The sequence below is a fragment of the Stegostoma tigrinum genome, chromosome 1, assembly GCF_030684315.1.
Source record: "Stegostoma tigrinum isolate sSteTig4 chromosome 1, sSteTig4.hap1, whole genome shotgun sequence".
NCBI classification, from domain to species: domain Eukaryota; kingdom Metazoa; phylum Chordata; class Chondrichthyes; order Orectolobiformes; family Stegostomatidae; genus Stegostoma; species Stegostoma tigrinum.
In genome coordinates this window covers 29,245,606-29,272,852 of record NC_081354.1, presented here as the reverse complement: position 1 = coordinate 29,272,852, position 27,247 = coordinate 29,245,606, and the positions used below count along the sequence as shown (strand labels likewise).

At 38.5% G+C, this 27,247-nt stretch overlaps 1 protein-coding gene and 1 long non-coding RNA gene across 10 annotated transcripts in view; one reads left to right on the top strand and one right to left on the bottom strand.

Annotated features, from left to right (window-relative positions):
- Nucleotides 1–27,247, bottom strand: part of gab1 (GRB2-associated binding protein 1) — a 215,251-nt gene that overhangs the window by 78,592 nt on the left and 109,412 nt on the right. The window lies entirely within an intron of this gene.
- On the top strand, nt 580–27,247 carry LOC125460772 (uncharacterized). Its single transcript, XR_007249334.1, has 3 exons — nt 580–709; nt 24,835–24,958; nt 27,101–27,247. It is a non-coding gene; the product is annotated as an uncharacterized LOC125460772 (long non-coding RNA).

Genomic DNA, 27,247 nt, shown 5'->3' with positions numbered 1-27,247 from the left:
TCACAAATAAGTGTTCTTCACTTGTAAGTATACTCAACATAGTACCACCACATGGCAATTCAGACACAAAGCTCTCATAATAAATAAAATCAATTCACACACTGCTTTTCATTTTACCAACAATTACAGAACAATGTTCAAGTACACATACATGTATTATATGAATTTGAATATAATAATCACATGTTGAAAGAGTCTATTAGCTACCTTTTATTTAATAATCAGATGCAAGTTGCCACATTTGTATTGCCCATATGTCATGCAGAGAAAATGGCTAATATATTTACCAAAATTGTTGGGTACCAAGATAAATACTTACAATAAACATTTCTGAATACAGTTAAACTTTATTACATTTAACTATTAGAGTTTACCAAGGTTCTAAGTTTGAGTTCTAGTTTGTGCCAAGTGATCCATCTACTGCTGTCATTAACTGGGGCAGCAGTAGACTGTTACAATTCATCTCAGCACTTCTGAGCTGGAGTAGGGTTAAAAATTAGACAGGATTCCTGTTCCTGATTGCTTGGGGTGAAAGTCCGACTGTAAGTGCAAGTAAGGACATTTGGATAAGATACTAGGTCTGCCTGCGTCTACGGATCCACACTCCAGCAAGACCAACTTTTTAAATGGAAGAAAATAAAAAAGGGAGAAAACAGGAAAATGGGACTGCCAGATGGAATTGACATTGTGAAAGTCAAATTTTAAACAGGTATTTCAAATAATGCTAAATTTTAACCATAAGTCATATGTGAAATACAAGTCAATCCTAGACCTTATAAATCACAACATGGTTCTATACAGACTGCTGCAATGAAAAGCAGGTTAACCAATGAATGTATGAACAGTTAGAAAAAAACACTTGGGACGAATCTTCCTAGTCTTGAATCCCCATTGCTATGCTCAGCAAGCTGTGCTAATTCTCGGTGACTGTTTAGAGGATGGGCTAAATTGGAAATTAGAATCCATCTCCCCAACGTAGGCATATAGTGAAGACAGTCAAGGGTCACTTTGCCCCAGTACTGTGATTTTCCCAGTGTCAAACAGGCTCAGTGCTGTGTCAAGAACCTGGTAGCAGTGCAGAGACACCTCTCACTGGGCAGTCAATGGGATAAATTGATAACTAAATTAATCAATGGCATTAAAGGGGCTGAAATTATGACTGGGGTCCAGATGCAGGCACTCTTCTGGAGAGACCATCCTTCCACCTGGAGATCTCTCATCACACTTTGCCATAAATTTCCACTCCTACCCTTATGTAAATAGTATGATTCCAACCTTTTCACTTCTGCCCAGTCGAACTGGTGCATTGCACACATACCCAAGTCTGATGAGCTGGAGCAGGTGCCAATGCTGAAGTTATCCTGGATCCATTTCATCAGTCCACCCACTGTTGGCTGGGCAACAATACACCTTCAAAACATGCATACGTGCACAAATAGCTACGCTCCCCTGCAAAACCCACTGGTAACTAAATACCAGTGTTTTAATTAAAATTGCTACTAAGCAATAGGTAGCAAATTCAGAAACAGAAATCTTATATTGAACTTTCACTGGACCATGAGAATAGCTCTTAGATTTGCATGAAGGTCATCACAAAATGGGACAGGTTCCAGGTTGTATATCCCATAAATGTATCTCAACTGCATGTCACATGTTGGTCGCACAACACAGTGATTACAGAACTTTTACAAAATGAAGTAAATTATTTACATTTTCATTTGTAATATCTTTTATTGTAATATTGTACATATGGTCAAAGTGCCTTCCTACACAGCAAAACCTTCACTATAAAAACATTTACTGCCATTCTGTATTATAGTCTGTGGATCTTGTACAGCATAGTGCTACAGGGACTGTACCATAACATGGTGTCTATGACTGAAAGGCAACACAATATTAGAGTTTTTCTAAAATTTAAGTTTTCTTTAAGTGCTTCCTTACAAAAAGGGGTAGACATTTAGCCTAAGTCAAGTCATTTGGGTAGTCAATGTTCAGGTCAATTGATGAATTCAGATGCAGGAAAGATTAGAATGAGTTATTGGTGCAGTACCTTACAATAGGTTAGAATACAGAATAACCAGTCTGATGTGAAATGTTTCATGTATATGTACATTGGACAATAGTTGTCATCTGCAGAAACATTCCATTAAATTGGTTGAAAGCAATTAGTCTTAAGAATGCAGAGTCAACATTAATTTCACTACCCTAACCCAAACACATTATTACTAATAATAAATAATGTTATTATTAATATTATTAATAATATCTCAAATCAAAATGGACCAGATCAACGAGCTATAAAATTGTAGGTTATAACATACCATGTCACTTGGCTGCATTTTTACGTAGAGAGTAAACATTTGTGTACCAGAACAGCCTACCACTAATGTGTTGGTCAACAGAACTTGCTAACCACAAACAGGTCATCAATTGCACTAATTTTAATTACTTTGCTTGTAATACAAGTAAAATCCCTGAATATTTATTTCATTTAATTGTACAACAATTTTGTCGTAATCTTTTCAGTCCTTCTTTCCTGAAAGCTTGTAATGGGTCAGACAGTAAAGAAACTTTTTGTTTTGCGGTTATTGGATGCTGCTTGGTCTTTGTAGTGACTTGCACTTTTTGAACTGCTAGTTATTAGATTGGCTCACTTCCTTCTGCTGGCCTGACATGCTCATCCAATTGGTTGAGTTAACTAGAATGACAACTTCCTTTTACGTACAATGTTGCTTGTGTTTCCATGGTGCTGATATCCACAGTTTTCACAAACCATGTTGTTATCATTTAACCTCAGATAGCCAGCAAAGAGTAACCAAGGAAGTTCAGCATAACAATCCAAAAATCACTGCATTTCACTGTACTATTTCACTAATAAAATTACTGAAAATGTTAAAATGCAAGTACATGCTGTGCAGAAACATTGTGTATTGGAAACTATTGCAGTCAGATCACACAACTAAAATATTATAGTTGTGCCTGTTAATCTTTTTATCCATTTTTAGTCAAAGCCGGAGTTAGTCACATCATCTAGATTCCTAATTAGCTACATTAGGCTGCTAGTTAATATTTGACTAACAAATGCAACTCACCATTAAATATAAACAAAGTTGCTGGAAAAGCAGGTCTGGCAGCATCGGTGAAGGAGGGGGGAAAAAACAGTTAATGTTTTAAGTCTGGGTCCTGAAGTAGGGTCACTGGATCTGAAATGGTAACTTTTTTTTCTTCACAGATGCTTTGACCCTACTTCAGGACCCAGACTTAAAACATTAACTGTTTTTTCCCCCCTCCTTCACCGATGCTGCCAGACCCTGAGCTTTTCCAGCAACCTTCTCAACTGAATTATACCTGTAACACCTCAAGACAATAATCAAGCTGTAACTACACACCATGATCAGGCTTTAATATTAATATTATGATTTAAATAACAATATATTTGTGCTAATTATAACAGCACGATCTTCCACACTGAGTAATTTATACAGATCGTGGTACTCAATTCTAAATGTATGGGTCAGTAAATTATCTTTTGATCTCTTGCGAACAACCACCACAACCTGCCCTTGTGGCATTTTCAGGTGGGCCCATTGTGTAACTCAGTCTTTTTTTGTTCCTGCTCTTAAGTTTCTTGCACCTTCTTCCCGTTCTTTACCTTATCATTGCCATCCATACCTACAAACGCCAAAGCCCCAATATCTGAAATTTGCTTTATAAAATTCTGCATCTTCTGCATAAAATAGTTCTTTGAATTCTTGGTCAATCCCTTCTAAAATATTCTTTGATTTGCTGAATGCTTTTCCAAGGCTCCCAAAATTCTCCAGAATGTTTTCAAAATTAAAGTATTAAGTGGAGTTGCTGTTGGCATGCTATATTAATTTTAATAGGGCTAGGACATCAAATACAGGAGGAATCTACAAGACAGAAAATAGAACCAATCTAATTGGTTTCAACAACAGTACTCCTCTTTGTTACTTGAAACCAAGACTAGATTAACAGCATTCACAAAGTTGACTTCTACATTAAATTTGTCATTGCTTTACACTGCAATGTTTGCACAAATCTCTAACACACAACACTGGAACCATTAAGTGAAATTCAGAGAAGGTATTCTCAATGCTGTTAACTGTCTCTCATTATGGCCATAAAAATTAATTACACAGGCATTTAAGTAAGAAATGTAAAGATCAATGGAATTAAAGAATGAAAGAGGGTCAGTTCTGTCTAAGGAAATACTGTCTAAGGAAATAGTATAAAATAGTGCAACAGTAGAAGTTGTTACCATTTTGCTGCTATGGAAACAAGGAATATTTATCAAATTATGCATTTTGATATTTTGCTACATTGGTGGTTATTTAATTGGAATGTCTCCTCCAACCAAGAGCAAAAACAACTAAATAATATTCAGAAACCCTAATTTTTGAACTCTGATGCAGAGTGTGTCTAAATAAGTGGGAGATTGTGAATAGAAGAAGTAATGATTTTGATTATTCTGAATAATTTCGATTGCAGATCATAAGAGGATTCTAATTTGCCTTCCTTACTTAAGATCATGCAGTGCCACTCACCAGAAGCAGGTATGGATGGAAAGAAAGAATGCAAATAAAATCTTGTATGGTAGGATGGTGATTGAAGAAGGCACAAAAGTACTGTAACTGCACAATGTGGTACACTGATGCCACTAAATGAGGCATATTCTCTGAAGTGTCAACGCTGATAACAAGTTTTGAGGTGGTTACTGCTGTACATCTGGTCCCCAGACCAAGCTGCAGAATAGGGTAGTGGGAATTAGTTTGGATTGCTGTAGATTAAATGATCTACAAAGTGAACAGTTGTGATTTCATACCAGTTCCAATGTATAAATATGGACCCTTAATTTCCTGTCAAAATAGTGGCAAAAGCTAATTGCATCACTGCATTTTGTTTGCCAATGCCACAGCAATTTAAGTTAAAGCAGATGGGTGCAAGTTCAAATGTTGTATTGTCAAATATATTTGTTGTTTGCTTCTTGAAAACAGCATTTTGAGGCCTGACTCACTATTAGAAAGTGAATTGAATGGATCATATTGCCCTGTAGACAATCTAAATTCAGCTCAAAAACCAGGTGAAATGATACAAGCGGTCTTCGGGCCATTTAAGGTCACATGTATTTATTTGTACTTTTAACAGCCAGTGAATTTTTGTCATGAAAATGTTCACTGTTAGTTATATCCAATTAACCATTGATATTGAAAATGAACGACTACAGGCGTAATCTAATTCTTTCAGGAATTCTCGATCACTGGATATTTTACAATTAGAAAAAATTTATTTAAACTTTTCCTTTGTCTCTTTTTTTCTTTTTCCTTCTGTAATTGATTAGGTATCAAATTAACCTATTCTAACTTGCTTTTCCTTCTCAGTCTTTGAAGTCTTAATCCTTCAGCCTTGTTTATAGAGATAAGCAGTTATTGTATTTTGTACAGATCGCAATGGCACAATACCTTCACTTCAGCAAGATGGTATCACAACAGTAACAATCACAATAAACAGCTTCAATAATAAAAGGCTTTCATTTCAATCTGTCAAACAGTTAGTTGGTTAGTCAATGAATCAACCAGTCAATTGGTTGGTTAGTTTAGGTCAGTTCGATAGTTGACTATGTATATAATGTATGAAGAAGCACAGTATCAGACTATATGCAAGTCTGTGATGTCATATTAGAATACACAATTACTTGCTAATAAGCTTCTACAAATCTCACTCAATACGAGTTGGAGTCTCTGTGGTATGTTACAAGGGCCAAAGTACAAGAAGCCACATTCTATCAATCAGTTACTTACACATACCAAGATTAAATAACAGAATATTCCTGGTCTGATTTTGATTTGATTTATTATTGTCACATGTACCTAGGTAGAGTGAAAGGTTTTGGTTTGCATGCATTACAGGCAGATCATGACAAACGAAAGATCGTAGGGTGATTGAAGAGAGAGTGAGGAAAGCAAAGTTACAGCTGCAAACAATGTGCACAAAAAGCAAGGTCAACATTAGGTTTGACATTTGAGAGGTCCACGCAGAAGTCTAATAACAGCGGGCAAGAAGCTGTTCTTGAATTGTTGGTAGATGTGTGTAAGCTTTTGTACCTTCTGCCTGACGGAAGAGATTATAACCAGAGTGGAAGAGGTCTTCAATGCTGTTGGCTGCCTTTCTGAAGCAATGCAGAGTGCAAGTGGAGACAATGGATGGAAGGTTGTCTTGAGTGATGGGCTGGGCTGTGTTGTGTCCACAACTTTGTAGTTTCTCATGGTCCTGGGCACAACAGTTGCCATACTAAGCCATGATGCATCCAGATAGAATAATTTCTATGGTGCATCTGTAAAAGTTGGTAAGGGACCTTATTGCCATGCCGAATTTCCTTAGTCTCCTGAGGAAGAGGTGGCATAGCTGTGCCTTCTTGGTAGACATATAAGCACGGGTGGCTCAGGACAGATGATTGTTGGTGGGGGTCACTCCTAGGAACTTGTCGCTCTCGAACATCTTCGTCTCGGCTCCATTGATGTAAATAGGGAACTGCCCACCTCTGCTTCTTGATGATCTGCTCTTTAGTTTTGCTGACATTGAAGGGTGAGATTGTTATCTTTACACCACAAAAGATGGGCAGTTTCAACAACACTATCCCAGGACAAAACAGACCATGTGACTGACACTTCATCCAGTATATTCAACATTCACTCTCCAACACAGTACTGTTACAGTCTGAAGAGCCTTAATGAATTGTATCTTCTAAATACACAAACGCTATCACCTACAAGGGCAGCAGATGCATAGGAACACCACCACCTACAAAGTTCCTCTCCAAGTCATGCACATTGACTTAGGAATATATTGCTGTTTCTTCAGTGGCATTGAGTCAAGCTCCTGGAACTCCTTACTTACACCACATGACTTGCAGTGATTTAAGGAGGCACCTCATCATCACCTTCTCAAAGGCAATTAAGGACAAGCAATATATGTCAGCCTTGCCAGGAACATCCACATCCTGCAAATTTATAAATAAAAAAACGTCTGCTAGTTACCTCCTGTTGCCGGCAAACATTCCATTTCTCAATCAAGAGCCAAAACACATTTAACAGTCATTACCATTTATGGGAATATAAAATGTGAGGCTGGATGAACACAGCAGGCCCAGCAGCATCTCAGGAGCACAAAAGCTGACGTTTCGGGCCTAGACCCTTCATCAGGTCTAGGCCCGAAACGTCAGCTTTTGTGCTCCTGAGATGCTGCTGGGCCTGCTGTGTTCATCCAGCCTCACATTTTATTATCTTGGATTCTCCAGCATCTGCAGTTCCCATTATCACCATTTATGGGAACTTGACTTTCATAAAATGGTTGCTATATTTCTCTATGTAACAGCCACTCTACTTCAAAAGCACGTGAAGTGTTCTGAAACTTCCAGAAATCTGAATAATTGACGACAGTAATTGAACAAAGAGCTTCACAATCTTTTTAAACAGATGCATTTTATCATAATTCTCAGCAGAACTCAAAACACCGAGCTTTTAAATTAGTACCTCTCATTCTCTATGTTTTGTACTTTCTAAAAGAAAAAGAATTTCTAAGTATAAAAAGTAAAGGTGGCATAGGTTGAAATTACTGTTCATTCTGTCTAAAAAAGGAAGCTGAAAGTTAACTAAACATTTGGAAGCTGAATGCAAAATCAGCTGAAGTCTGCAGCTGGGATTTAACAATTTAACAGAACAAATGGAAAAATCCAGCCCATGAATATTAAAAGCTTTGAAACACTTCAAACAAAATTGAATCAAAAAGGTTTCTACCAAAATTGAAAAGTTTTACTTTAGGTAGCAAATATTGATTTAATGCTTCTGAAATGTCAGAGTGTTCCAAGCCCTTTTACTGCAAAATATATTGGGTACAAACTGCAGACTCATCTGTTTAAAAGAGTGTGAAACTACTTAGATTTTCTTTTTGAGGAAGAGAAGCAGTGGAATTCCAGGAGTCTTTTTATAGCAGAACCCATTAACAAATAGTACACAATAATGCTCAACAAGCAACTCAACAGGACACCTATAAAATGTAAATGTGAAGCATACAAGGTTATTTAAACTTTTTCCAAAAATCATACTTTAAAAATTGCGACCAAATACATGGCTTAGTCTCGACAATGCAATATAGATTGCTAATGTCTGAGCAGAACAGATTTCTTGTGCAGATAAAAAAAAAGATACAGATGGTAAAGTTCTGGTTCCATCCGTGAAAATCACTACTTCTAATTTAACAGCATTAAACATACCATTGCTTTTAAACACAATTGGTGTTAAAGCTGGAGTTAGGGTCTGTAGGACCCTCTTCATCGGAAAACAATACTAAAGCATTTAATTCTGCAAACTGAATGACTTTATGTTGCTGAATCAAGTAACATTTAAAATAAATGTAAAAAAGAAATGTAACATTCTACTCACAGTACCTGTTGGTCACACTTCACAACCCGACATTGCAGGAAGAAAATTGAACCAAATTTAAAAAGTATTTTTATCGATTGTCAAATGGCCCACATCCCCGTCACTCTGATCCTGAGCAAACAATACACCCTTTTCTTCTCCAAAATCATCCCACATTTCCTACTCCATTATCAGTAACTACTCCTTCAGACAATTTGCTGCCATTTTGTGGAACTCTCTCCTTCAGAAATCTCCAGGTGTTGTGAAAGTGTGTATCCCATTGCTACAGATTTAATAAAGGACTTGGCGGATTACAGCTGCCAAAGCTGATCCTGGCTCTCACTGGTGCCACTCAGATCAGAATGTTGGCATTGGATCAGGTCAAGGGTAGAACACAAGCTAGAGCGTCAGGTATGGGGCGAGGCATAAATCTGAGAGTGTTAAAAAGAGTGAGAGGTTCACACAGTAAACAAGGTTAACATGAATCTCAAATGCTGGTAATTTGATGATAAAGTGAAATAAAGTTAATCGGGGCAATTTACACATAACTATCCCAAATTCTAAACTACCTGGTTAATATTTTTAAATTATATTTTGCATCTGTAAAGAATGAATTAGAAATTTATTTCTTAGGGAGAACATTTGAAAAAGCAAATTGATGGATTAGGTAACTTGATTTGAGCAAAATAGGGACTTCAATAACATAACATACAGAAGTTCACGGACATTGTTATATTGCTTCCCAACTTCTTAAATTAAACCTTCCCAAGTTTAAAAACAAAACTAGATGAGAAAAAAGTTCTGGTCACCGCATAAGAAGGATGTGGAAGTTTTGGAAAGGGTGCAGAGGAGATTTACTAGGATGTTGCCTGGTATGGAGGGAAGGTCTTACGAGGAAAGGCTGAGGGACTTGAAGCTGTTTTCATTAGAGAGAAGAAGGTTGAAAGGTGACTTAATTGAGACATATAAGATAATCAGAGGGTTAGATAGGGTAGATAGGGAGAGCCTTTCTCCTAGGATGGTGACGGCGAGCACAAAGGGGCATAGCTTTAAATTGAGGGGTGAGAGATATAGGACAGATGTCAGAGGTAGTTTCTTTACTCAGAGAGTAGTAAGGGAATGGAACGCTTTGCTTGCAACGGTAGTAGATTCGCCAACTTTAGGTACATTTAAGTCGTCACTAGACAAGCCCATGGACGTACATGGAATAGTGTAGGTTAGATGGGCTTCAGGTTGGTATGGCAGGTCGGCACAACATCGAGGGCCGAAGGGCCTGTACTGTGCTGTAATGTTCTATCTTCTATGTTCTATGGTAGAAGCGCAAAACAAGACAGCAGAATAGGGGTTTAGGCCGTATCTGTAATACCAAGAGCACAGCCATCAAAACAGTGCGTCAATGCTGTATAAGATTTAAGTTTTCTTCCAAAGATTACTGGTGATTTCAACGTATAATGAATATATGTAAATAAATACAACACTGAATCAAAATATTAGTACAGAAGAATCTCCACTGCTTACAATGTGCATGTTTAACCAGTTGTCTACTTTGACGAAATGGTGCTTTGTATTTGCCAGTACCAGAAGCAATTATAAATGTACTGCTAACCTCAGATTACTTTAGACACTTGAAGCAGCTGTTCACACCTTGATAAAGAGCAAACACTAAGTGATGCATCAGTATTTAAATCCTGACAAGTTTTTTTTTCATTGCACATTCATGATTTCAGTGTCTTCAATCAGGTGGTCCTACCATCATCGCTACGAAAATTCGACTCGAACATTCAATTGTCCTATGTTCCATTCTATAAAACTATAGAAGTTTTTATCCTTACAGAAGTATATTCCACCTCGGACATATTGCCTGAGGCTAAAACATTTCAGAAATGCAGTAGAGATAGCATTTCCCTCAAAGTACATTCTATTTTGAAATGCCTCAAATTTTCAACATGCTTCATTTATAACACACATTCTTTCCAAGACATACTGCCCAAGTAGTACTACGCAGTTTTCAGCCCCTTAATGTGGGATGGCTGAATGAACTCTGCAGCAGCCTTTCCTAATTGTGATTTTGCGGTGGATGCCTCAGTATTATTGTAGATAGTTTTGGTTCTTGGAATGCACCAGTCTGCAACACTTGGATGGAAAATACTCCTCACCCTGGAAGGACAGCAAGTCTAGGCAGACCAAAGATCTTATTTCACTGAGTTGATGGTCCTCCAGTTGCTACTGATGTTTGACTTGGTCTAGATTAACAGGTCATCTTTTTACTTGGAGATGCAAATACAGCAGTCAAATGTACAGAGAAAAACAAAGATTGGCTGTCATATCATCATTGCTGGAGGTTCAGAGAGCTATTAGCGTTTTCTGCCTAGGTTTGAGCAGGCAATGATACTTGCTTCCAAAAATTACGAGCACACAATGTCACATCAGAGCAAGAATCGCTATTTTCCAGAAGAAAAAGACCTATTTGAGACATGCAAATCCAGAGTATTCTAACTTTTAAATCCATATTTGTCAAAATGCAAATGAGGAAGAGGGCACAAGGAAACAGCAATCATTTCTTAATATTCTATGACAAGGCTGTACGAAGACAAAATATTCCCTTTGACATACTTAGACTCTTGGGTTGCCCACACTCAATGGAAACTGATTAACAGCTTCCATTAATCATGATCATAAACAGTAGAGGAATACAACTGTTCAAAATAAACATTTTCATCCCAACCAAAATAAGGCTGGACAGTGTTGCCATACATCTGCACACAATTTATTTATCGGCCATGAATTCACTGATTGGCAGAGCAGATTGAATGGGCTGAAAGGACTATTTCTGCTATAATAAAGTGTGGAAGCTGGATGAACACAGCAGGCCAAGCAGCACCTCAGGAGCACAAAAGCTGACCCCTCAGGGTCTAGGCCCGAAACGTCAGCTTTTGTGCTCCTGAGATGTTGCTTAGCCTGCTGTGTTCATCCAGCTTCACACTTTGTTATCTTGGATTCTCCAGCATCTGCAGTTCCCATTATCTCTGGACTATTTCTGCTCCTATGTCAATAGTCTTAGACAAGTGTCAGCTAAATTGGACCAGTTATTGTTTTCTGATTAACAAAATAAAAGCAACAAAGATGCACATTTACCATACTGTAACAAAATCTTAGGGAAAAAAACTGGATGGTTTATTTGACCATACTACACACGGAATGTGCAGCAATTCCCCTTTTAATGTTGCACTTGTGGTCCTAAGAAGTGAATCATTCAGTTAAACAACTTTAAGAGAAACAGACTTTTCCACAACAACTAACATTGAGTTGTACTTGCCCTACCTTTCCAGTTAGGAAAACAAAATAGCAAAACTTTACCCTGTTAAGTTGCAATACCGTACAATACTAAATTATTACATTCTAATACATTGTACATCAAAAGTGCAATAAGTTTAAATACTATAAAAGAAATGTTAACATTTTCTGTTAGAAAAATACAGCTACCACCAACCTTACTCCTCACACCCATTTACCTTCATGTTATCCATACAAGTCAACCACAAACTACAAAATATGTCCTAATATTTCCAACTAGAAATCATTTCATGTTACAAGGGATTCTGAATCAATACATGAGAAATTCTGTAGTTCTTACAAGGGAAAATCAGATATTTCACAGCAACTGAGCTTAACATTACATTATTCTTTAGTTGAGTCATAAGCTGGCATTTACATGCTATGTAAGACTGCATGACACGAGGACTAAAACTTAGTCTTCCACTGAGTTTTTAAGTCCAGCACCTCCTTGGAGTGGCCTCATGGCAGGAGGCTCTGGGAACAGCATGGCAAGTATGTGCAGCAGGTTGGAAAAAAAATGATACCTTGATTCATTAAATATTAAAAAGGACTGAAGTAAGGTGAAGGAACTTGCAAGTTCTTTCTGCTTCGTGTTTAGGGGTGAATGACAACATGCTGGAAGTGAGTGCTGATTCCCGTAACATATGTGGGTTAATCACATCATCAGCATTGGCAGAGTGAGATATGGCGTACCCTTTATGCTGAGTAGACCCTTGATGAAAGCCTCAAATTAAACGGGACAGGGAATACAACAAGTTAAATTTCTTTTGAGAGTTCAGTAATATTCAGTTTCCACTACCTGGACAGTATTGTGTTCCTTTTAGACCTAACTTCTAAAAATTCCTATCTCCTGACAACAGTAACACTTGCTTAATATTCTGATTAGAGGAAAACAGACTAATCATCTTAAAATGACATCAGCAGTATGCCCAGCCATTAGCTTGCATGTTAAAAAACCTACTAAAATTTGCAGAAGTAAGGGACAATGGATATGCTAGAAACTTACAGGAGAGATCAGTTATAAATGTGAAAAACATACAGGAAACAGACACTGGTCCCATGGTTAGCCAGACCAATTAGTTTTTAAGCTGAATAGTAGTGAAGTTATTAACAAACTATGGAGACTTCAAGAGCTCTAGAGTTTCTGTGCAGTCCAATGGGTACACCATCGCACAAATTTAGACTCAAGTAAGATGCAGGTACGATGTTACAAATCTCAAAAGCTTAAGAAGGATGTTGTCACAGAACAAAGTTGAAAGTTAGGAACTGGTTTTCTTTGACTGTCAAAATTGTGCCAGGTGGGTTTCAAGGAGGACTGTGTTTATAATTTCTCAAATATTAAGTTCTTCAGTTGCAACAGTTTCCAATTAGACTTTCATATTCAGTGAACATAAAAATTCTGAAGGCCAAACTCTCATTTTACCAGATGAAGAAATCAAATTAGAAATGCAAGAAATTACAAACAGCACTAACACCAAGCGACTCTTCATGAGCTGCCACAAGACATGTTCAAAGCTACTGAAAGTGACAAAGATACTCATAAATAAACTAAGCTGGTAAGGTGACTGACTCAAATAATAGCAACAGGGAGAGAAATTTTTAAAAAAGCATGAAAAGTTGAAAAGCAGTTCATCCACCAGAGTGTCAGAAAGGCTAACGTAACATGGGAGCGATATGGTTGCCCTGGGACTGATCAAACAGTTAAATCCTGGATCAAGAGTATGTTCAGCAAAGTGCATACCAGGTATAAGCCATGGGTAGTAAACAATTAAATGCAGAAATGATATTCAAATTTTTAAAAATGCTTCCACTCAATTTCTAAGAGTCTGATTATGTGCATTCTCTAACTCCAACTTGCTCTTCAAAAGGGAAGTGATGAGATTTCTTTCATGAAATAACATCCAGGTATTACAGAGTGTAAGTAAATTTTGAAATCTCCAATGAGAAAAAGAATTCTAATAAACACATTGCTTTTGAGATTACCTAGGAAACTCTGGTCATGATTAAATTGATCAATTTGCAACCTATCAAAATACAGTACATCCAAAAAACTTTAGGCAAAAGCAGATGGTCTTCATTAAGTGGAACAAAACAAATAAAACCAGGATCAAAATTTTAGTTTCCAACAAAAAAAAACTGGAATGGAATATTCAGGGGAAAAATATTAAAACATTGCTTGTTAAATGTGAACCACCTCCCTCAGAGGAGTTTTAATAGGTTATTTTACTAGAAGTAGAACTTGATTCAAAACTTTACTGCTTTCTATTTTCTCCTGGTCTCTGCATTCCAGGTTGTTTTGTCCAATATTAACCTTCACTGGATTTCTTTATACCTGTTAATTGGACACTTTAAATTTAAAGTGGAAACCAATTCATATCCAAAGCTTTTCCTGACATAAAGCATGAAGCAATATTCAACAAGAAGGGTCTAGGCCCGAAACGTCAGCTTTTGTGCTCCTGAGATGCTGCTTGGCCTGCTGTGTTCATCCAGCTTCACACTTTGTTATCTTAGATTCTCCAGCATCTGCAGTTCCCATTATCTCTTCAAGATGGTTCTTGCTTTCTCACTTCTCATTTGTAAGTTGTGGATTTATTTAAATAAATACACAAACTGCAACCCTGCTGTGGCTTTATTACAAAGTCCAATGCCAATACTTTATCCCTACAGAGCAGCATTAAAACTTAAAACGTCCTTCACATAATCCACTGAAAAAGAAAATTAATCTCATTCTGCATGGCATTGATCAATTATACGCAAGAGATCGGATACCAGCTTTTATTAGATTTTGATAAAGTAACCTCAGATTCATTGTGTTTCATTATCTTTTCTGACTTTCTAGCTCCTAAATCAATAATCCAATCTTAACTGAAGTCCTGACTAGAATCTTATTGGTTATAACTGATATTTTCATAAGTCACATCAGTTGAGTAGTATCTAATCAGAAATATGCAACAACAAAAACTTGCCTGGTTGCTATGGATCTGGAGTGTGCCTTGCCTCATTTGGTAATACATGCTACATATCAGTATACAATGGCTCACGCAAGCTCTTGTGGAACAGTGATAATGTCCCTTCCCTGGAGGGGAGTCATAATACGGCTGAACAAATTGATAGGCATTGATTCAGGTTGCTGGAACAGGTCACAAGTGGCTGTCGCGAAGTTAGAATGCTGTTCACAGCAGCTAGCTGGCTATAGCATCTTGCAGATTGAGCTGGAGGGCTTACCTTTGATATTGAGTTGCATTGAGGGTCAACATCTTGTTTTAATTGTGACAGTACTTTGATTGCATGGGTCAGTGGTAGCACACAAGCCCAGGAAAAGCATTCATTCTGGGTAGGTTATCTGTCCTCTTTTAATTTTGTCTATTTTAAGACTCCACATGAAAGGGTCCATATAACATTCTGGCCTCATGGACTTGAAATATTAACTCTGCTTTCTCTCCACAGATGTAGCCAGAGCTGCTGAGTTTCTCCTGCAATTTGTCTTTGTCCCACAAAGCATTTGTTTGATTAATTTTGTTTAACATTCACAACATGGACATTATCGGCGAAGATCACATTCATTTCCTACCCTTGTAACACAATACAACTCAAAATTCTGCCAAGCAAAACCAAATAGTTAAAAAGGCAATCACATTGAGTGGCTGAAGTTCAGTGCAGGCTAGATCCTTTCTCAAACAGAAAATCAGTGAACCAGTTAGGTTTCAACGTGATGAACATAAATAATATCAGGAAGCCAAGGAGGTATACAAAAGCTGAACTGCTATCTTTTAACTTTGCTTTCCAACTGAATGTGTTGCAAGGTGCTACCAGAACTGCATGAACCAGTCAATGAACTCTCCTTATTCTGTGCAGCTAAGCTCTGTCATTTCTCAGTGCAGTGATATCTGCATTTTCCTCTTCAGACTCTCATTCGCCAATGGATTTACTTTATACTAAAATCAGAGCCACCAAATTTAAACTGATTCCGGTAATGCTCACACTGATATCTTGCAACTTCAGCCGAGGCTCTAGTAGATTGACTATACTTCACGTGCCTCATGTCTTTTTGACTGTGCTACTATAAATTCTAATGAAGTAAGACAAATGTAAAAGTGCAGGCGAGACCATGAAAAGTGAAACTGAACATTTCACCATTCAGCACATGCAGATATTGGAAACCATGATCTAAGTTCATCCGTCTTTTAAAAGATCAAATTCATTTGTAATTGTCTACTTGGATGTCAAGGGTAGCAAGTTCACATCTGTAACGCATGAAAGTTAGAAGAATGAAGACAATGACCTGGATTTTGCAGCACTAATATCATTTTCGGCATGGTCATTATTGAATAAAATGGTCAGCAACATTTGACTATTTTCCAGTTAAACACCAATATCAGGAAGTCGATGTCAGAGTGCTTGATCTTCCAGAAGTATTTCTATGCCAAAGTGTCTAGAGACACTGGCAATTATTTACCTGGAAAATTGCAAATGTGATACTTAGTTGACATGTTTCACTCAAACACGTAGAAACCTTAGGTTCATTCATTTAGCTGTAAAATGTTCGCATGTCTCGTGGCATGTCAAATCTCAATTACTGCCAAAAATCTCTTGGACACTTAAACATTAAGTTAGAGAGTTATAGTTGTCTATAATGTACATTGGTTGCAGGTATGCAGCCTCAATTCTTCGGATTTTAAAATCATTATTCAAGATAAAGTTTTCTTATTTTGACACTGCATTCTACTTTGCTTTCCCACAGGTGTATTTTGTACGCGTGATCTGGCATGGAATTTAATACGATTAGTACATTTTTCAATTTTAGACTGCATGTTTCATTAAGGATTCTTCAAACTGGACTGATTAGGGAGACAGGGCATTCCATGTCCTGCTCGCACTTAGGGGACAAAGTGTTATTTAACTCTAAATTTACTGACATTCCCAATGAAGGGGTCTAATAAATCTCACGATCAATAAACACTACACTGCGGTACACAAAATCTAGGCCAACAAGGATATAGCCAATGTCGGTATTGCTCAGTAGAATGATGTAAACTGGAAATAAAATTATTTAATACCACCTCTTCCCACGTAGTTGATTTTTTACGGTGCCTCTAATTCTGTGGGAAAGCTAATAGAGATTTGAAAACTTACAAACTCAATTTCCAATGGCTCAAATCTCTCATTTGATTTATTCTGTATTAGTTCAGATAATGGCCCTGTGACTGTTAACTTGCAGGATATTTCCACACTCCTGTCAGAATGCGTCCCCTGTCGGTGCTGTATGATGTGTGGTATACACTACTCAGTTTAAAGAAATAATTCGGCAGCTGGTCAAATGAGCCCACTATGGATTTTCCTTACTCGGTCAGTGTTCCTCTTTCAAATGACTTCCTAACAACTCGCTGATGTGTGTTAGTAAATGTCGGGTGAGCACAACAACATCATACTTAAATACCCGTAGGCCCCCCATGTTTAAAATGGTATGCCATTGCTCATTATCTCAACCCTTTTGAGGACCGGTGTTGTGGATGACATGCTACCTATACAACTGTGCCCTCTAACATGTTTGCAGCTTCAGAACAAAAAAAAATAGAAATGGGGAAAACAATTTGTACACAGCTGCTCGGATGTAATCCTTTATTTTAAAAAAAGGTGAAGAATGGAGAATTAAGTTTTCAAAACAGAAGTTAAACAGGTATAAAAATATATATTTTCCTGCCACCATCTATTGGCCACTACCAAAATGAAATACTCTGGCATGCAGAAACAATTTTAAGGCATATCTATTTTTAGCTTTGTCATTATGATAAACATTTTCCACGTACGAGTTGTCTGATCAGCAGTAAACAGCATATTCATTCTGTATGTGAATGAAATTAAATTCTGTAGCAGGCACTTAATGTAAACTGCAAGGGATCCCACATGAAGAATGGTATTTGGGCAATTAAGGGTCATGGTGCCCATGGCACCAAAAATAAATTTGATGACTTGCCTTGAACTTATACTGTAAACTCCCCAAGTAAAAAGCACTGTAGTACCAGCAATGAATAGAAGTGCAGCTGGACAGGATGATCTCAATAGCTTCTATTCTAAATAAAGACATTATACTTCATATTTTTTCTCACATTTCTCTCCTGAAGTTGGAAATGTATAAAAGGAGTATAATTCCACAGGCAGCACCTTATCTAAATCACCAATTTTCTTGAGGGCTGGCAAGCTTAATCACGGGGCCCAGTGAGTATCCAAATGTGATGCTGTGCTTACCTGACATTCACTTAACACATCTCAAAGAATCAATAGAAAGCAACTAAAATGAAGAACACTGGCTGAGTTTCCGACCCATTGTGGTCACATTTGAAGAACTGCCGCATTATCTCTTTAAAGCCAACTGTGCAACATGTATTGCACACCTGACAGCACCAACAGATGAACTCTGACACAACTGCAGTAAAGATCCTGGAAAGTAACTATTATTATTTGGCCATTCTGTGAACCAAGATGGAACTAAACAGAAATACTATAAATTTCAGCCATTGGAAACCAAGAAGAGAGACAAGTTCATTAATTTTTCAAATCACTTAACTACTGCTGTTAATTGTTTTGCATAGAATAGCCTATAAAAACAAATGAACATATTATCTGATCTCTCTCACTTCTCATGCACAACATCACCATTAGGATTATCAACAGCACAATTTCAAAGTTGAAAGCTAATGCCAAATACTTCCAGTAAACAGCTCTTGGTGCCAAAGCTACAGAACCCAGGCAGCTGCACAGAAATTCTTCAGCTTTCGCTCGATGCAACAATCGTGTGATCTTTATCCAGATTAAACATTAATTTGCACATGTTGTTCTCAAACATTATCAAAAGGCTGTGTTCTCTGTAAACTCAAATCAGTTGAAAGTAGTTTGAAAGCATAACACCAGTTTTGGCTGCATCCCTATTTTTCAAATCAATAGAGCATGAAAATAACATGGTTTCAGGTACACCCTAATACACTTTGACAGACAGTTGAACTCAACTCAGGTAATAATTGTGAAGTTTCTGCATAGCATCAACTGAAACTGAATTAGTTAATGGCTAATCCCTGAGTTTGGTGTGTAAATTACCATAATCTTAGACAAGGTCTTTCACATTGCATTTGATTGGAAAACTCTGCAGTATACTGTATACATACTGTCCAGTTAACAGTATAAGCAGAGAATGATTCTTCACACCATGATCCTTTTGCAACGGGGAAAATTTGACAAACAATGCATAGCATAAATGAAATAAAGAAAGCAAAAGAACTGAATGAAAAAGTAGATTATGCAAAAAGAGTAGAAAACATTTTAAAAACATTTCTAGGAAACCCTGACACTCTATGCTTCTGTTTTATCACAGACCACTAATTTCTTTACTTCTAAATGTGTGCCAAATCTGCTTCTAAAAATTGAAGGAAAAACATGCATAGGTGTTAAACTGAATTTGTTTCAAGCACATTAGGCCCCAGCTTTGCCAAAGGAGGTAATCTTTGTTGCAGTGAAAAAGCCAGAAATCGTCAGTAATCCTATGTACATCATCTGGCAGGGACAGACCACACAGTTTGCACAGGTACAGTTCCTGAAGGCAGCTGGCCACTTCAATGAGCGGGCATCACCTCTGAAATACAATTTTGAAGACACTGGTGTCTGAAACCTAGAGTATAGAGATTGGATCAAGTAAGGGCATATCTGTTGTCAGGACATTCCTTTTGGATTGCCAGAGTAGCCCCCTGGAGAACTGAGGTAACTGCGCACTTGATCACACCTTGGGGTTCTTGGGGGAAGGGGCTGATGGGATCATTTGCCTCTTGAATTGTTTACGGTGAAGAGGATGGCGTGTAAAATAAAAAAAAGTGTATAATCCCCATGGAATTTTCCAACCTGTCAGACATGTGTTAACAATATCAAAATGTGTTTTTGTGAATGAGTGCTTTTCTCAAGCATAAATTTCTCCACTGCAGACAACACAAGAACTATATTCCTTAGGGATTAGTAAAAGCAACTGTAATACATTAGATTTTTTTTCATCAATAACAATGTGTTTTTCTTCAACAGTAACATCAATAGTCTCAATTTTAACTCATGAGATATCGTAACAAGATATGTTCATGCTAGATAATAGATGAATTGGTACACAGGAGCAATAGGTGATGGGGCTATGAGTTGACATAGGGTTTATCAAAAAGGACAACGTGCCATGATTCCTCCTTTCTCTGTGCATTGAACCCAGGAACAAAATTCAGGGTCTTAGTCTTTGATTGCTGTTACGTAAATTACCTTCCCATTTGCGGGACTGAGAATGCTCATAACTGCTCATATATAAAAAAAACTTTAACCCGGGAAATTCTAGGTATCCCCACCTGCTGTCAAGTGATTTCTTTAGATCTGAATTTTACCCAGCTAGCCACCAGAATGCAATATTACCGAATGACAATACATCAATCTAATGTTCACTTTCCCTATATGGTGAAACCCAGGTTAGAACAGACTTGTCACTGCAGTGCCTTCCATAAAATGCTTTGAGACATCATAGGGTTAAGAGCAAAGACGACTCTGGAACTGTAGTTATTGTTGTCATCAGGGCAATGAAGCAGACAATTAGCAATCATTTATATGGTCATAACCAGAGTATTGTTTCCAATGAAAGAGATGAAGGGATAAGTATTGGTCAGACCAGAACAGTCTTTTACGCCCTGCGAAATACTACTATCATGTAGTCTTTTACATCTAATTCAGAGGGGAGATAAGATAGTCCAGTGTCTCATCTGAAAGACATGCCTTCCAACAGTGCAACATTCCACTAGTACTGCATTGGCATGCAAGCCTTGACACATGCTCTCATGTCCTGGAGCCAGACTTCAAGTGACAACCCTTTGACTCAGGGAGCAAAAAAACAGCTACCCATGGAGCCATGACTGATACCCATATTGGAGGACGGTCAATCAAATTTTGGTCCTCCTATTCTGTGACACTGGAAGTGGGTGTTTGAATGCACCAAGTGTCAAAATGCTGCCACTCACTGGTAGTATTCGAGCCAGTGGCAATGTCTCACCCATTATTTCCAAGGCGACAAAAAACTAACAACTGCTATTAATGGCTTTACTTTTACCTGAGATTTTTAGCTGACCTAACTTAGTTTCCTTCCAGCTATTTAAGAAAACCAAGATAAATTTGTATGCTCTTGAAGACAACCAATTTCTGAATACTTTTTAGATTCAACAAGTCTTCAACATGACCATAACATTAGTAATTTAATCAGTCAGTTGAGATTCTCTCTACATGAATAGGGTCTTGCCAATCCCGTCACAGTGTGATCCAATGCTCATTAGTATTTACATCAATCCAGATGAATCCTGTTGTGCATAACTGGCACAGTTGAAATAAAGAACAAAAGCAATCGCATAAATTAGACAATGTAGCAGAAAAGTTCCCTGCACCAGGCAACAATGATCAATTTAATGCTAGAATAATTTTATATATGAGGCAAGAGAACTGACATCAGCACTGTGCAATCACAACACAAAAGCTCCTCTGTGCTTTTTCAACTGGCACCATGCACTCACATAAATCATTCTTTGTTAAGTGCAAATATCTGGGATTTTTTTTAAAAAACAGATTCTATATTTAAACCTTGAAGCTTGCACAGCCACAGAAGCAGTAAAGCATTAGAAGTTCTTGTTCTTACTAAACCAGAAAAAAGGATTAATATCTGCTTTTTGTACGATATTTAATGTTTTGCGCATCTCCCTCTCGTCCTTTTCTATTTTACAAAAGGGCTGTCATGTAGGAGGCACATTTTCGCTCGTTCACCACTTGCCCACCTCCTCTGGCACCTTCCCATTTATTCACAGCAATACAACATTGGTCCTTTTATCTCTTCGTAGCCCCCAATCCAGAATTCCATCTGATACTAAAATTCACATCTTCTTGCATCAATCTACTATACTGCACTTAATTGGCCACCATTTTCCCTCTTATGTTCTGCTAAAACCAGATTAATAAAGGCCATTTAAAAAAGTACTGGGGTTCATTCTAAGAGGATATGTCAACTGGGGAAGCCCTGTTAAATTCATACTGAATCTCAATTAGGCCACAGTTGAAGTACTGTGAACAGTATGGGCCACCTTGTGACAAAACAATACAAAAGGCACTGATGGCCATGCAAAATAATTCTTTAGAATAATTGTCGATGCTAAGCTTCTCTTCCCCCAGTTTTGTTCTAAATCATTAGCAAAATAACCCAAGGTTTAAATAGAGTAGATGTACAGACAATATTCCATTTTGTTTGGGTAAGAAGCAGTGGTGAGGAGTCCAAAATTAGGGCCTAGAGTCCAAAACTGTGAATAAGGGGAAGGTGCCAGAGGACATGGGCAAGTGGTGAACGAGTGAAAATGTGCCTCCTACAGGACACAGCCCTTTACTAAAATAAGTCCAATACAAGAGTGTCATTTAATATGTCTAATATTGAATTTAGGGGTCTCTTGGTCCAGAGTGATTATACTATGGAACTGCTATTACAGAAAGTATTTCTTGCCAACAGCATCGATACATTTAAGTGGAAGCGCAATCAACCCATGAGGGAGAAAGGAATTGAAGGCAAAGCTAGTGGGAAGACTGATAAGCGGCACTTAAGCACTACATGGACCAAATACTTGTTTCAGTGCCTATACATTCTAACTATCCTTTGTATCTTCATCGCTGAATCTTTTTCTGTTCTTGGCTTCAAAGATTTTTGTCTCCCAATATTCCCAGTTTCCTCAGATTTCTGCCAGTGATCCCAGGTTTTTCATTAACCAGTTTCAGATACTGAATAATCACAGAATCCCTCGAGTGTGGAAGCAGGACATAGGTCACCTCGAGTCTGCACCAACTCTCCAAAGATCATCCCTCCAGATCCACCCTTTCCAGCTTATTCCTGCATTTCCCATGGCTAATCCATCTAGCCTGCACATCCTTGGACAATAATCGGCAATTTAGCATGGCCGATCTAACTAAGCTGCACAGCTTTGGACTGTGGGCCAGGCAACCGCAACACCCTGAGGAAACCCACACAGACACAGGAAGAATGTCTGTGTGGAGTGTGAATATTTGCCCAAGGGCGGAATCGAACCTATAACATGATTTTCTATGGCCCAAGGTCGCACAAGAATGCAACTAATCGTGTTACTTATTCATCTGTAATTTATGTTTTAATATTTTCCTGGTAAAGCTATTTTATGTTTACTCTACATGCTATACTTTAAACTTGGCTTCAGCATAATGTTTTTATATTAGCAAATGTGTCAAAAACCCATGTGGGGCACAAAGGAAGAATGAAATTCAGACGGTGTCTGAATTCTGCAGCTTTACTGCCCTTATCCTCTAAAATCGGGGCGGGGGGGAATTCCAATCCACCTGGTTCAGTGAGGGGCCTGATTACTGAAAGCTGAAACTACAGAGCAGTCTGTATAGGGGTACTGGTCACAGTTGCATTCCAATTGCAAACTCAACTTCTAATCTAGCAATATAAAACATGCATGCATCAGCATAGAGTCAAAACATTTCAATCAAAGGAGGAAGCCAAGGTGGTCATTTTTAATGCTAAAAGGCTCACAAATCACTCAGAATCATAGAATAATGGTCAGGTCATCCAGTTCAGTCACACCATGCAAACCTCTGCCAATTCCATCAATCTTTTCCAGCTCATTCTTCTGTTCTCTCCTCTCAAAACAGGAAAAATGTTGTCTACTTCAAGCATAATGTTGAAGTAATGTCAACATCTTGACTATTTTCCCTGTCAAAAAATTTGTAAAACCTATCAAATAGTACAATGGTCATTTATTCATAAGTATTCAAAAGCCCTAAGATCCAGATGCACTTGAAAAGGGTACAAAGCCTGATCAGAGATAATGGCAACTGCAGATGCTGGAGAATCCAAGACAACAAAGTGTGAAGCTGGATGAACACAGCAGGCCAAGCAGCATCTTAGGAGCACAAAAGCTGACGTTTCGGGCCTTGACCCTTCAGAGAGGGGGATGGGGAAAGGGTTCTGAAATAAATAGGGAGAGAGGGGGAGGCAGACCAAAGGTGGATAGGAGGGTATACGTGGGGAGGTAGGGAGGGGGATTGGTCAGACAGGGAGGATGGACAGGTCAAGGAGGCGGGATAAGGTTAGTAGGCGGGAAATGGAGGTGCGGCTTGAGGTAGGAGGAGGGGATAGGTGAGAGGAAGAACAGGTTAGGGAGGCGGGGATGAGCTGGGCTGGTTTTTGGATAGAGTGGGGGAAGGGGAGATTTTGAAGCTTGTGAAGTCCGCTTCTATCTCCTTCCCAAAATCCACAAACCCACCTGCCCTGGATCTTACACAAAGCCTGGTAGTGTTGGGATAGGGTTTCCTGGTCTATATTTTTAAAAGTACTTCCTGAATCTGGAATCAGTAGGAAGGTTATTCATTAAGTCAATAGAAGCCATACAAAATGCCACTCAGAACACCTGGGATCACTGGAAGAAATCTAAGGAAACTGGGAATATTGGGAGACAAAATCTTTGAAGCCAAGAACTGAAGAAGATTCCACGATAAAGATACAAAAGGATAGTTAGCAACCAAAAACACCAGGATGGCAGGTGAAAGGTTTGTCAACAATGGACAGTAGTCCCAAGACCTGGGAGGGCTTCAGTGGAATGGTGGTGATTTCCATGACGGCAACTGGTGTATCTTGGAGTATTAGCGACTAGAGACGAGCAGTATGGGAGGAGGGGAAGAAAGCTGGTCCAATAAAAATCGGTTTGTCCCCACAGTTAAACCCCTCATTTTGTTTCATTCATTCAATGTGGGAGTTACTGGCTAAGCCAGCAATTATTGGTCATCACTAATTGAGATGTCATTAAAGAATCAGTGTTGTGGGTCTGGAGTCACACATAGGCTAAACTAGGCAAGGATGGTGGATTTCCTCCCTGAAGGATATTAATGGGACCAAATGGGCATGATTATCAAGTTCCTTTGACTGCCTAGAGAAAAAAAAAAAAAAAAAATCGAAATTAGAGCACAGTTTTGACATGAAAATCATATCTTTCAGATGACATTGCAAACTCCTCATTCACCATCCAGATCCTACTGAAGGACAGAGTTGCCAGAGGTGCCAACACATCAGTATCCATTCGGGATGTGAATGACTCAACACTGAAACTTTATTATCAAGGGTAAGAAATCAGATTAGCACCCATCACTTTGCTTCAATTGAAGAATCAGTATTTCTCCAAACCGAACACCACTTAAGGGTACAGAATGCGTTTGAAAGGGAAACTTCAAAGTCCACAACTGAGCGGCTTGGCAACATCACTACTGACAAAGCTGGCCAAAGTTTAGAGAAAACATCTGCTAGACAGAGTCTAAGCAAGTGATGACAGAACCACACACTGTGCGGGGGGGGGGGGGGGGGGGGGGGGGGAAGAAGTGAAAGAGAAGGGGAAGAGGCGGAAGTGGGGGGGAGGTGGGAGAAGTGAAAGAGAAGGGGAAGAGGCGGAAGGGGTGGGGGGAGGGGGAGTGAAGGAAATCTCCTTAATTCTTCCGCCCTAAACTACCTATTGCAGGTCCAACTATCCATCACAGCAATGACCTTCACACAGTAAAACTGAGATTTCATTTCCAAGAATTATGAAGACACCGTCCATTGTATTGGGTGCCAGTACCACCGTGCTTAGTTAGATAGATACAGAACAGATATAGCAACTATGTAGTCATATCTGAGGTGTTGCACACCATCAGCAAGAACAGAATTCTGCTCCACCCCATTTCTAGCCCCACAACCCTGAACATCACTCACTCTGTAATAATCTCCAAGCCAAGAAATCAGCCCTTATTTAAAAGTGAAATTTCCTCTCGAATTCAACTCTTCTGCCATGTTTGACAAGGAGAATGTAATGAGTTTCGGAGCAGAATAATCCTGGCTAAAACCCACAGACTGTACAGTACATTTGGTAACACTTTGACATTAGTCCACTCTTTTTATCATGAAATTGATGCAAGGTGATTGGCTGTATTAGATCTGTCCTGCTTGGGAATTGCACAAGGTATTACCTATGGAGATGGAGGTCTGTAGTGCGGAAGTAATTGCCCCTCCAAAGAGGCTGTTCCTGTAACTATCAACACTGCAAGTGAATAGCAAATAGCCTGCATCAAGTCTACAGTTTGACACTGATCTGCAGAACAGTACTGATATTCCACAAACTATGTAAACCCCACCCTAAGGCCATCACAATTTCAGCTCAATATGCTTTACAATAGAATTCTTGATATTTCGCCACACAATTTTTATAGGGGGACACTCGAAATGATGACTTGTGGGATAGGTCTGTTATTTAACAAGGGATCAAACAAGCCAAGCTTGGCTAAGTGAAAATTGAGATATTTCAGCACCACAAAAAGGAATACAATTTACAGTTTTACACTTTCCCTTCCACAGCCTGAAGGAAAAGAAGTGTTAAATAGTCTAATGTTATGTAATTTACATTTAGAATATAAAACAAACACTCATTCTAAATGAGTTTCTAACAATAAAGAACTGGCGACTAACAAAGTACAATGTCATTCTGTGAAATATATGAACAACATATTGCAGGAATAACGTGCAGATTCATGTCTTTGAATGATTTGACACAGCTAGGAAATTGCATCATCACTCGTTAGGGAGGGTAATGCCCAAGCCAGTACCATTCAATTGGTCATACCAGGTTTTCACTTTCCTTTGGTGTATATTGACGCACAGTACATGAAGGTGTTTGGACTCAAAAACTAAATGATGGGGCAGACTGGTGAATGAAGTAAACAAATTCTGCATTCTGGATCTCAATCCCTGTCGAATATCCTGCTGCATTTGCCCAAAAGATCCGAGGGGTCGGGAATCAGCCTGATGGTGGAAAGTATAGAGGGGATGTCAGAGGCAGGTTCTTTACGCAGAGAGTTGTGAGAGCATGGAATGCGTTGCCAGCAGCAGTTGTGGAAGCAAGGTCATTGGGGTCATTTAAGAGACTGCTGGACATGCATATGGTCACAGAAATTTGAGGGTGCATCCATGAGGATCAATGGTCGGCACAACATTGTGGGCTGAAGGGCCTGTTCTGTGCTGTACTGTTCTATGTTCTATGTTCTATGATAATCCACAGCAGAAACTTGTGACCGTAGATGTCATCCTTGAATTGGTCAACTAATGACAATGTTTGGCATAATACATCGCCTATTAGTTAAAATAATACTTTGTTTCAGTTCAGCTTTCCAATCTGTCAATATTGTTGAACATCTACCATCTAATGCAAACTTTAAATTCCAATTACTTTTATCTGCAGGACTGCAACAGAAAAAACTGCAAAATCAGCTATATCAGAACGACATCAAAACTGACATTTTGCTCAGCAACCTAAATTTCAAAAATCTCTAAATACAGTACAGGTTCAAAACAGAATGGTCAAGTTATGCTATCTAAAAAACCCCTT